Source organism: Gavia stellata, unplaced genomic scaffold (genome assembly GCF_030936135.1).
Source record: "Gavia stellata isolate bGavSte3 unplaced genomic scaffold, bGavSte3.hap2 HAP2_SCAFFOLD_52, whole genome shotgun sequence".
In the NCBI taxonomy this organism is placed as follows: Eukaryota; Metazoa; Chordata; class Aves; order Gaviiformes; family Gaviidae; genus Gavia; species Gavia stellata.
This window is the reverse complement of record NW_026777025.1, coordinates 43051-53910: the sequence shown is the minus strand read 5'-3', so window position 1 is coordinate 53910 and position 10860 is coordinate 43051. Positions and strand designations below refer to the sequence as shown.

The 10860-nt window shown below is 51.5% G+C and overlaps 1 pseudogene; it reads left to right on the top strand.

The window, feature by feature from the left end:
• Nucleotides 1–10860, top strand: part of LOC132321601 (ATPase family AAA domain-containing protein 2-like) — a 240395-nt pseudogene that overhangs the window by 204302 nt on the left and 25233 nt on the right.

The window sequence follows — 10860 nt, the reverse complement described above, 5'->3', positions numbered from 1 at the left end:
GTTTCCCCTGCCTCAACATTCCGCAGAGGGGTTTCCCCTGCCTCAACATTCCGCAGAGGGTTTTCTGGGCCGACAACCATTGCGCACGCACAACAGCCCCCCGCACCCAGTGAATTTTGACAACAGGCCCGTGTCACGTGAGCGCGGCGGCCCCGCCATCTTCTTCCGAAGTCTGAGCGCCCCATAGGGGAGGGCCGTTACCAGTCCATGTCACCGCCCGTCAGCCCCGGGCCTGTCACTGCCCCCGGCTGCTCGTGTCCCTGCTGCCCCCCGGCCCATCACCGCCCGGTGTCCTGTCACCCCCCAGGCCTCTCACTGCCCGCTGTCCCTCCTGTCACCCCAGGCTGGCACCACCCGCTGTCCCCTCCTCTCAGCAGCCAGGCAGGGCAAGGCAGCCTGGGGAGATGCAGCGGCCTTTTCCTGGGGCCCTCGGCTAACGAGGACGAGCTTCCACGACAGCTTAGTTTAGATCTTTCAATGCCTTTTGGGTTTCCTAAGTCAGGAAAGCCTTTTGATTTCAGTGCTGTCCTCTATATCCAAGGGAGAGTTGGTTTTGCTCTTTGTGTCTGTTTGTTTTTCCTGTTCGTAGTGGTTTGGAAGCCCAGGTTTTAATAGGGTAGCATTGCTTAAAAGCCAGTGGTGGAATATGGATTATACATATTCGTTCCATAATCCGGCCATAGCCACAGTCCAGCTACAGCAGGAGAGGCAAATAAGCCCAACTGTTGCATATGCCCTAAAAGCCCATCCTCTTCCAGAAATCAACTCCCCTGGGTATCTGTCCCATTGAATTCTCAGTGGTACAAGGACGGGCATCTACGTTAGGAATTTTCACTGAAGAAAGGAAGGATACCACCCTGCTGCCAAGAAGGGTTTGTCGCTAGTCTGAAAGGAGACCCCTGGGTCTATCTACTGCTATCTACAAGAAAAAGTGTTACAGCCCTCTGATAGCATGTGGCACTAAGTTCCACCTGTCTGTAACAGCTTTTATCCCACAGTTAGGGGTTGCAGAACTAGAAAGAGCTATTGCAAATGTGTCAAGGGAATTAGAAAAAGCCATTACTGAAAGCGCAGCTAGTATTACAGCCCTACGGGAAGAAATCAATTTATTATCACAAATGGTAATATAGAATCCATTAGCCCTAGAGCACTTTTTAGAAGTACAGGACAGAGTATGTGCATCATTGAATAACAGCTGCTGGGGTCTTATGTAAATCACGCCCAGAAAAGTGAAACTGATAGAAGCAAGTGTCTCTAGTGATCTCCTTGCCCATCCACCTGTGGTCACATCTACCTGGCTGGCTGTGCCTCCTCATCCCATGCCCACTTCTAGCAAATGAAGGTGGGGTGTTGCATGGGAACATTTTGCAGTCAATGTTCAAAGCATTCCTGAGTTAGGACTGAGAAAGAAATGAACCTGTGTGGCATCAGGTGCTTGTTAACGTCATCACACTTAGCAAAAGCCTTCCTAGAAGATGGTCTCTCCTGGAAGTCCCTCTGCAACCACGCTGAAATTGAGATGCAAGAATAAACTTATTACCGTTGCTGCACACTTACCATCTCCCAGGGGAAAGTCACTGAGCGTGGAAGGCCATAGCAGGAATCAAGTGTCCTGGACGTTTAGTAGGGCCTGCTGAGGGCTTCTCATAAATGAGTGGTTTAGGCCGCTTAAAGAATCACCATCAAGGGTATTGGGAAAAGCGATTTTAATAGAAGTTTATAAAAATGCGACTCAACAGAATTCGATGGCAAGGTTCACTCTACTACTTACTAAAACATACAAAGGGAAATCAAATGAGAATCAACTCAGAATGATTTATACAGAGGGAGAGAGCGGAGAAACAAAGGGGTAAAGAATAAGGAAGACCCTCCCATTGAGTCACAAGGCTCAGAATGGACTCCCTTGCTTTCTAAACTTCTCAAAGAGGAGATTAGCTGCCGCTGAACCCAGACTCACTCCAAGGCTTGGTCAACGCTTTACCTCTAAAGGAAAAGAGAAGGTACAAGGGATGAAGAGTTCCTCCCGTTGAGTCACGAGGGTCGGAATTGACCCCCTTGCTTTCTAAGCTCCTTCTCAGAGAGCAGTCTAGGTGCGGCTAGGTGTAATCCTAGTCCCAGACTCGGTCAATGCGTTTCATCTAAGGACTATGTGTATTTAGCAGCAATTTGAGGTTCGTTCACCGTTTGAGGTAAATTATAAGTTATAGGCAGCACTTAATCATGGATTAATTTTAGGATTTACAAAGCGAGCTAATCACAATCGCCTGAAGCAAGCTAATCACAACAATAGCCTGATTACAGATTGATCCACACACGCACGCACACAGACATAAAGCTATAGATACATATACAAAGGTATACCTGTTAAAAATTCCCCTCGAGTTCCGTGAAATATTCACTTCAAATGTCTCAGTATTTCTCAGGGGGCCAGGGTTGAGCCTCCAGGAGGGGAGGTTTTCAGCCCAGGTTTCGTCACCAGCTTTCGGTGGCAGTCCTCCAAATTTCACAAACTGGAGAGTTTGCGAGCTCTGAGAGGCGTCCCACTTGGAGGGAGATGCTGGTCGCAGCCCGCTGCGGTCCAGGAGAGCTCAAAGGGCCTCCCTTGGGACCGCTGTTTGTAGGTTTGCAAGATGATTGGCTTTAGTCATTAGTAAAATGAAGGAATTTCTGGAACCATGGTGGTGTTCTGTGGAGGAATGGCTTAGTAACAAGGGACACGATCTGATTCCCATGAGCAACCCAGTCTCTGATGAGAGGGAAGGCTCAGAGGAAACCGTTAACTGTCCTTGAAAGCCTGTTGTGATAAGAGACAGTGGAATGGTAAACAAGAAGAAGGAGCTACATCCACGAAGAGGAGAAGTGCTCCTGTGCGTGCACAAGAGCACTGTACCAATCTCACTCGCCGCCTTGGCGCGTGAACAGAGGCTGTAAGCCAATCATACAACTGTTGCGGACGCGTGTTCTTGGCATCTGTCTATATATACTCTAAGCTTGAATAAAGGGGAGAACGACTATACTCATATTGAGATTCCATCGTTACTCCGGGTCCGTCTCCCTCTCCAACATCTGGTAGCAGAGGATGGTTCAGCTCGACTGAGGTCTCCGAGACTGCGGTAAGCAGCTAGAGGAGGGGAGTGGGAAACCACGGCTGAGGGAGGTGCTGCTCGGGCACAAGAAGTGGGGCAGACACCGGTGTGTGAGGTCGCTCCTCACCCCTCAGGCGCGGCTATGGAAACAGAAGCTGCGGCCACGTTGCTTGCAGGAATCCTCTCTGAGAGAGGGACTGAAGCACCTGTAAAGCGGCTGGTCAAGTTAATTAGGTTGGGACAGCGATGGGGTCATTTTTCTGACACGCACACGCTGTTTTCTGTCTCGGAATGGCGGGACTTTGGAGGTTAAGAGGCGGCAGTGCCCACGTTTCTCCGACATCTGCTCTCTACGAGAGGACTGAGTTATGACCTGTCTACCTCGAAGGCGCTGGAAGGGATCCAGGGAGGCGGTCAAATTCTCCACTGCGCGGAGGTTCACCTCAGAGACTTTGAGGGAAATGCAGCAGAGCGACGTGCTGCTGCTGCGGCGTTCATGACTACCAACCCTACAGGACTGTCTTGTGGTGCGCCGCCCGCGGCACCCGCCAGCCAAACCCAGCTGGACAGACGTGGCCTCCGGCAGCGCGGCGGTGCCGGTGCGGGTGAGGGTGCGGGGCCGCCGTGCCGGGCGCGCAGCGCGGCGGAGGCGGGAGGCCGCCATGGGCCCGGCCCTCCCCACTGGTGCGCGGCCCCGCTGCCCAGGGATGCACAATCAAACCCGCAGCACATCGATCTCGAGAGAGAAAAAAAAAATAAAAGAGCGAAAAAAAAAAAAGAAGAGAAAAAAAGAAAAAAAAAAGAGAGAAAAAAAAAGAGTCTGCCGCGGAACCCCTTGCAGGACGCGGAAAAAGCGGCAGTGAGCGGTTCTAAGCCAAACCGGAGAAATACTACGCGGAAGTGCCTCCTCCTCACCCTCTACCGGAGGAGGGCCCCGCGCACCTGCTGAGCTCATCGACTGGGGACACGCAAATGTCGCGCGGTCCCTCACAAAGACTTCGCACATGTTGATGGCTCTGCTCCTGTTGTGCGTCCCACAGCTAGCGCGAAAGGCTCTCCCTCCGGCCCCCGCCGGGGGAGGAGAACAGGTAGAGAGTGAAAGATGCATCACATAAAAAACCAGGGCCTGAACACGAATAGATTTGTATTTCCTCAGAAGACGTTATTTCTTTGTCACACTTGGAATATGGCTCTGGATTCACCTAGCAGCTGACCAGCAGCATCCCTGTAGTCCTTAAGAAAGTCTCGCCGACCTAAAGGGACCTTGCCTTCCCCAGTAAATGAAGTTTCCTTCCTGTAAAATATTGCAGGTCGTTGTTAGGTGAGTGATAGGTAAATAAAAAAAGTGATTGCCCTGTCTTACTACCAAAAAACGTTTCTCCTCCACTGCAGGAGGTAAAGCAAAGGTAAAAATCGCCAAATTAACTTTACATTTGTGTATAACAAACTCAGAGCTATGTTAGCTCTATGAACTTCGACTAAAAGGATGAAAAGATTGCTCTGAATACACCCAAACAGGGATGAAGACTGTCCTCCCTGAGCTGTATAAAAGAGAGACCATTGGGTATAAGGATATGCTATCAAAAAAGCGCTATTAAAATCATTAACTTGAAGACACAGAAACCACCCCCCCCAAAAACTAGCATTTAAGTTATTTACTAAAGCAACAACAATAACGCTTTAATACCAACTAGCTATCATTTCTTTATGTACTGCCTGTACAAACATAGAATGGCTCAGCTTGGGCAGGAGCTCAGGAGGTCTCCAGTCCAACGTGCTACTCACAGCACAGTCAGCTCTGAGGTCAGACCTGCTTACTCAGGCTGGACTGGGAATGATCCCAGTCTGTCCTGGGAAAGGGCCGGGGGATCAAGTTTGGACTGGGAATGATCCCAGTCTGTCCTGGGAGGGGGCCAAGGGATCCAGTTTGGACTGGGAATGATGCCAGTCTGTCCTGGGAGGGGGCCAGGGGATCCAGATTGGACGGGGAATGATCCCAGTCTGTCCTGGGAGGGGCCAGGGGATCCAGTTTGGACTGGGAATGATCCGTGTCTCTCCTCAGTCGGGGCCAGGAGATCCAGTTTGGACTGAGAATGATCCCAGTCTGTCCTGGGAGGGGGCCAGGGGATGCAGTTTGGACTGGGAGAGGGCCCAGTCTGCCCTTGGAGGGGGCCAGGGCATCCAGTTTGGACTGGGACAGGGCCCAGTCTGTCCTGGGAGGGGGCCAGGGGATCCAGTTTGGACTTGGAATGATCCCAGTCTGTCCTGGGAGGAGTCCAGGGGATCCAGTTTGGACTGGGAATGATGCCAGTCTGTCCTGGGAAGGGGCCAGGGGATCCAGTTTGGACTGTGAATGATGCCCGTCTTTCCTTGGAGGGGGCAAGGGGATCAGGTTTGGACAGGGAATGATCCCAATCCATACTGGGAGGAGGCCACCAGATCCAGTTTGGACTGGGAATGCTCGGAGTCTGTACTGGGAGGGGGCCAGGGGCTCCAGTTTGGACTGGGAATGATCCCAGTCTGTCCTGGGAGGGTGCCAGGGGATCCAGTTTGGCCTGGGACAGGGCCCAGTCTGTACTGGGAAGGGGCCAGGTGATCCAGTTAGGACTGGGAATGATCCCAGTCTGTCCTGGGAGGGGGCCAGGGGATCCAGTTTGGACTGGGAATGATCCCAGTCTGTAGTGGGAGGGCGCCAAGGGATAAAATTTGGACTGGGAATGATCCCAGTCTGTCCTGGGGGGGGTCTAGAGGATCCACTTTGGATTGGGAATGATTCCAGTCCATACTGGGAATGGGGCAGGGGATCCAGTTTGGACTGGTAATGATCCCAGTCTGTACTGGGAGGTGGCCAGGGGATCCAGTTTGGACAGGGACAGGGCCAGTCTGTCCGGGGAGGGGGCGAGGGGATTCAGTTTGGAGTGGGAATGATCCCAGCCTGTACTGGGAGGGGGCCATGGGATCCAGTTTGGACTGGGACAGGGCCCAGTCTGCCCTAGGAGTGGGCCAGGGCATACAGTTTGGACTGGGAATGATCCGTCTCTGTCCACAGTGGGGGGCCGGGGATCCACTTTGGACTGGGACAGGGCCCAGTCTGTCCTGGAAGGGGGCCAGGTGATCCAGTTTGGACTGGGAATGATCCCTGTTTGTCCTGGGAGGGGGCCAGGGGATCCAGTTTGGAATGGGACAGGGTCCAGTCTGTCCTGGGAGGGGACAAGGAGATCCAGTTTGAACTGGGACAGGTCCCATTGTGTCCTAGGAGGGGGCCAGGGGCTCCAGTTTGGAATGGGAATGATCCCAGTCTGCCCTGGGAGGGGGACAGGGGATCCAGTTTGGAATGGGAATGATCCCAGTCTGTCCTGGGAGGGGGACAGGGGATCCAGTTTGGAATGGGAATGATCCCAGTCTGTCCTGGGAGGGGGCCAGCGGATCCAGTTTGACTGGGAATGATCCCAGTCTGTCCTGGGAGGGGGCCAGGGGATCCAGTTTGGACTGGGAATGATCCCAGTCTGTCCTGGGAGGGGGCCAGCGGATCCAGTTTGACTGGGAATGATCCCAGTCTGTTCCTGGAGGGGGCCAGGGGATCCAGTTTGGACTGGGAATGATCCCAGTCTGTCCTGTGAACGGGCCAGGGGATCCAGTTTGGACTGGGATTGATCCCAGTCTGTCCTGGGAGGTGGCCAGGGGCTCCAGTTTGGACTGGGAATGATCCCAGTCTGTCCTGGGAGGGGGCCAGCGGATCCAGTTTCACTGGGAATGATCCCAGTCTATCCTGGGAGAGGGCCAGGGGATCCAGTTTGGACTGGGAATGATCCCGGTCTGTCCTGGGAGGGGGCCAGGGGATCCAGTTTGGACTGGGAACGATCCCAGCCTGTCCTGGGAGGGGGCCAGGGGATCCAGTTTGGAATGGGAATGATCCCAGTCTGCCCTGGGAGGGGGCCAGGGGATCCAGTATGGACAGGGACAAGGCCAGTCTGTCCTGGGAGTGGACCAGGGGATCCAGTTTGGACTGGGGATGCTCCCAGTCTGTCCTGGGAGGGGACCAGGGGATTCAGTTTGGACTGGGAATGATCCCAGTCTGTCCTGGGAGGGGGCCAGGGGATCCAATTTGGACTGGGAATGATCCCAGTCTGTCCTGGGAGGGGGCCAGGGGATCCCGTTTGGACTGGGACAGGGCTCAGTCTGTCCTTGGAGGGGGCAAGGGGATCCAGTTAGGACTCGGAATGATCCCACTCTGTACTGGGAGGAGGCCACCGGATCCAGTTTGGACTGGGATTGATCCCAGTCAGTCCTGGGAGGTGGCCAGGGGATCCATTTTGGACTGTGAATGATCCCAGTCTTCCTTGGACGGGGCAAGGGGATCCGGGTTGGACTGGGAATGATCCCAGTCTGTCCTGGGAGAGGGCCAGGGAATCCAGTTTGCACTGGGAATGATCCCAGTCTGTCCTGTGAGGGGTCCGGGGGATCCAGTTTGGACTGGGAATGATCCCAGTCTGTCCTAGGATGGGGATAGGGGATGCATTTTGGACTGGGTCACAGACCATTCTGTAGTGGGCAGGGACCATGGGATCCAGTTTGGACTGGGACATGGCCCATTGTGTCCTGGGAGGGGGCCAGGGGATCCAGTTTGGACTGGGAATGGTCCCAGTCTGTCCTGGGAGGGGATCAGGGGTTCCGGTTTGGACTGGGGATGATCCCAGTCTGTCCTGGGAGTGGGCCAGGGGATGCAGTTTGGACTGGAAATGATCCCAGTCTGTCCTGGGAGGGGGCCAGGGGATCTAGTTTGGACTGGGACAGGGCCCAGTCTGTCCTGGGAGGGGGCAAGGGGATCCAGTTTGGACTGGGAATGATCCCAGTTTGTCCTGGGAGGGGGCCAGGGGATCCAGTTTGTACTGGGAATGATCCCACTCTGTCCTGGGAGGGGGCCAGGGGATCCAGTTTGGAATGGGAATGATCCCAGTTTGTCCTGGGAGGAGGCCACCAGATCCAGTTTGGACTGGGAATGATCCCAGTCTGTCCTGGGAGGGGGCCAGGGGATCCCATTTGGACTGGGACATGGCCCATTTTGTCCTGGGAGGAGGCCACCAGATCCAGTTTGGACTGGGAATGATCCCAGTCTGTCCTGGGAGGGGGCCAGGGGATCCAGTTTGGACTGGGAATGATCCCAGTCTGTACTGGGAGGGGGCAAGGGGATCCAGTTTGGAGACGGAATGATCCCAGTCCATACTTGGAGGAGGCCATCGGATCCAGTTTGGACTGGGAATGATCCCAGTGTGTTCTGGGAGGGGGCCAGGGCATCCATGACTGCTGTGGGAGAAGCCTGCTCTTGAACCATGCCCGGTGATAACAGAGCCAAGGAGGAAGTGACCTGAACGAAGGGACGGATCAGTAACCATCACATGCCTTCTTCCCTCTACCTCACATACCGGTCAGCCGCATAGCACAGTGCACTGGAAAATGCGTTTTCTTTTAGGAACAGCTTTAATTCAAAAGGAACCATGGTACAGTTCTTGCCAAGCGTATCAAAGAGGCTCAGTACCTTGACTACTTTGGTGAAAAAAGCATTTCTGGAATGGAAAACCGGAAGTTTTGCACAGAAGACAAAAGTACAAACCAAATAAGAAACAAATGCTAGCTTATTACTTGAAATTCTATTTTTTTGGTAGTATTTTCTGTTTGGCCTAGGCTAACAGGTTACAAGCATTGCCTAACAATGGAACAATTCCCAACAAAAGGAACTTCTGACGGGGGAATTAAACTGCTTATCTATCTGTGGCCTTGTTTGCACACTGGGCATATTCTTGCCATACGATCTGCTAAAATTCTAAGTATTTTGGCACGTCCTGGTGGATTTATGCCTTCAGGCAGCAAAGGATTGCCACCAGGTCCTTGGGGGAAGGCCTCCTCCCCCGTGCTCTCCTCCAATACTGCGCGTCTCTTCCTGCCGCACCGCCCTGTCCCTCCTGTACTCCTGGGTGTGCTTGATTCCCCAGCCGTCCGGGCGGGTGTTTGCTCATGAGTAGCCGTTTTTTCTGGTTTAGCATGTGGAACGCTTATTGTTCTTCTCTTAGGAGCTTCTGAGGTTTGTGCCTTACCCGCACTATCTTCAATGACCTAGAGTTAAAAAACATCTGTTAATGCATTATTAATTACCAAACAGACTAACTTCCAACTGAGCGAGACAAAACTGAGGACAGCGAAATACTGCGTTTCCTTTCACATCACCACGGAATGTAAAGTTAGAAACATACAATGTACTCTCTCCTACAGAGAAAAGTTTATGCGGTTAAGGGACAGAGACCAGAGTATTCAGTGTACGCAATCACATGCTCCATTTCTGAGATTTCTGTTCCCAAAGCCGAGACGAGCTAACTAACTGACAGCCTATTTAACTTCATCTGAAGTCTGGGACACCGAAAACCTTTTTCCGTTCCTCAAGACCAATCAGTGTTTGTTTCTAAAGACTTTTCTGGTGGTTTCATTTTAAACAAAGTTTACAGGCTTTTTGTTTGGTTGGTTGTTACCGGTTTCTTACAGTACGAACCTTAACCACAAGAGGAGTCTCTAGTAAATTCAGCTCTGATGCTCCTGAAAACTTCTTTTGTGAGACGGAACCATGCGTATTTGGTTTCAGTGGGCTGGATGGCATTAATGAAGTAGAAGCTCTGCATGGTGAATGTGAGCTACCACCCCGTGCTGCAGAGCGTGAAGGAACAGGACGAACCACCAAATCCAGCAATCTGTTAAGGGACACAATTTAAAATACGAAAAGAAATAAATCAATGGAAAGAATCATGCTGCGTTCAAGAAATCTGAGATGGTACGTAACAAAAACATTCCATGAACAAGAAATACAGGTGAACCCTCCCTGTTGGGGTGATGTCTCAGGCCCACCAACAAGTCAGAGGCATTTTCTTCTTTTCAATTATTTCGTTGCATTTCATACTTAATTTCCTAAATCACTGCCTCTGAGGCAAGAGTAATCCAATGTTAAGTTGCACAAGTGATGTCATTCTCGTGTCAGAAGAAAATGCATCCACATTTCAATGCTGGGACCACTTCAAATTCTCCACTTAGTTGTGTCCCTAAGTTGGCCTTTTCTTTAACAGACACAAAACTAAATGCAAACAGAACGCTTTGCAAGCACAGGAAGTGTACACACCCACACACGTACACAAATATATATATATGAGAAGCAACACCTTTTTGAAATATTCATTGTGTAGATCTACTATACCTGGAACATTTTCCTAAAAATTCTCTAACTCGTGCCCCAACAGATGCATTGCGCGACTCTGCATCAGGGAGAGGATGTGTTATGACTGGTGGTTCTGTCACTCCAGGACTAGAATTAAAAGGAAAATGTAAATGACTTTCATTCCCCTGAAGTCCAAACATACCAGAATCCAAGTTTATTTGACCATACCACCTGCAGGAAAATCATCTGACAACTACTAGCCTCTTTTCCGCTCTATTATCATAGCAGAAAAACTCACTCTCCAAATATTACTTACGATGTATTGATTCTTAAATGCTACATATTGTATGCGCAAAAAAGCCAGACAAAGCTCTATTCAGGCGCACCTTCCCTCCAAAACGCTAACGCAATTCAAATGGATTTTTCTCTCTCTCTCCAAACATGTAGCTCAAGACTAAACTTTGTTAGAAGGCTGCTTACCTATCATGCAGTGAGAAACTGTTTTTCTGCTCGTTTGCTACCCATACTTCTCCAATTTTGGACAATACATTACTGATGAAAGTTGCTCTTGGGTGCACG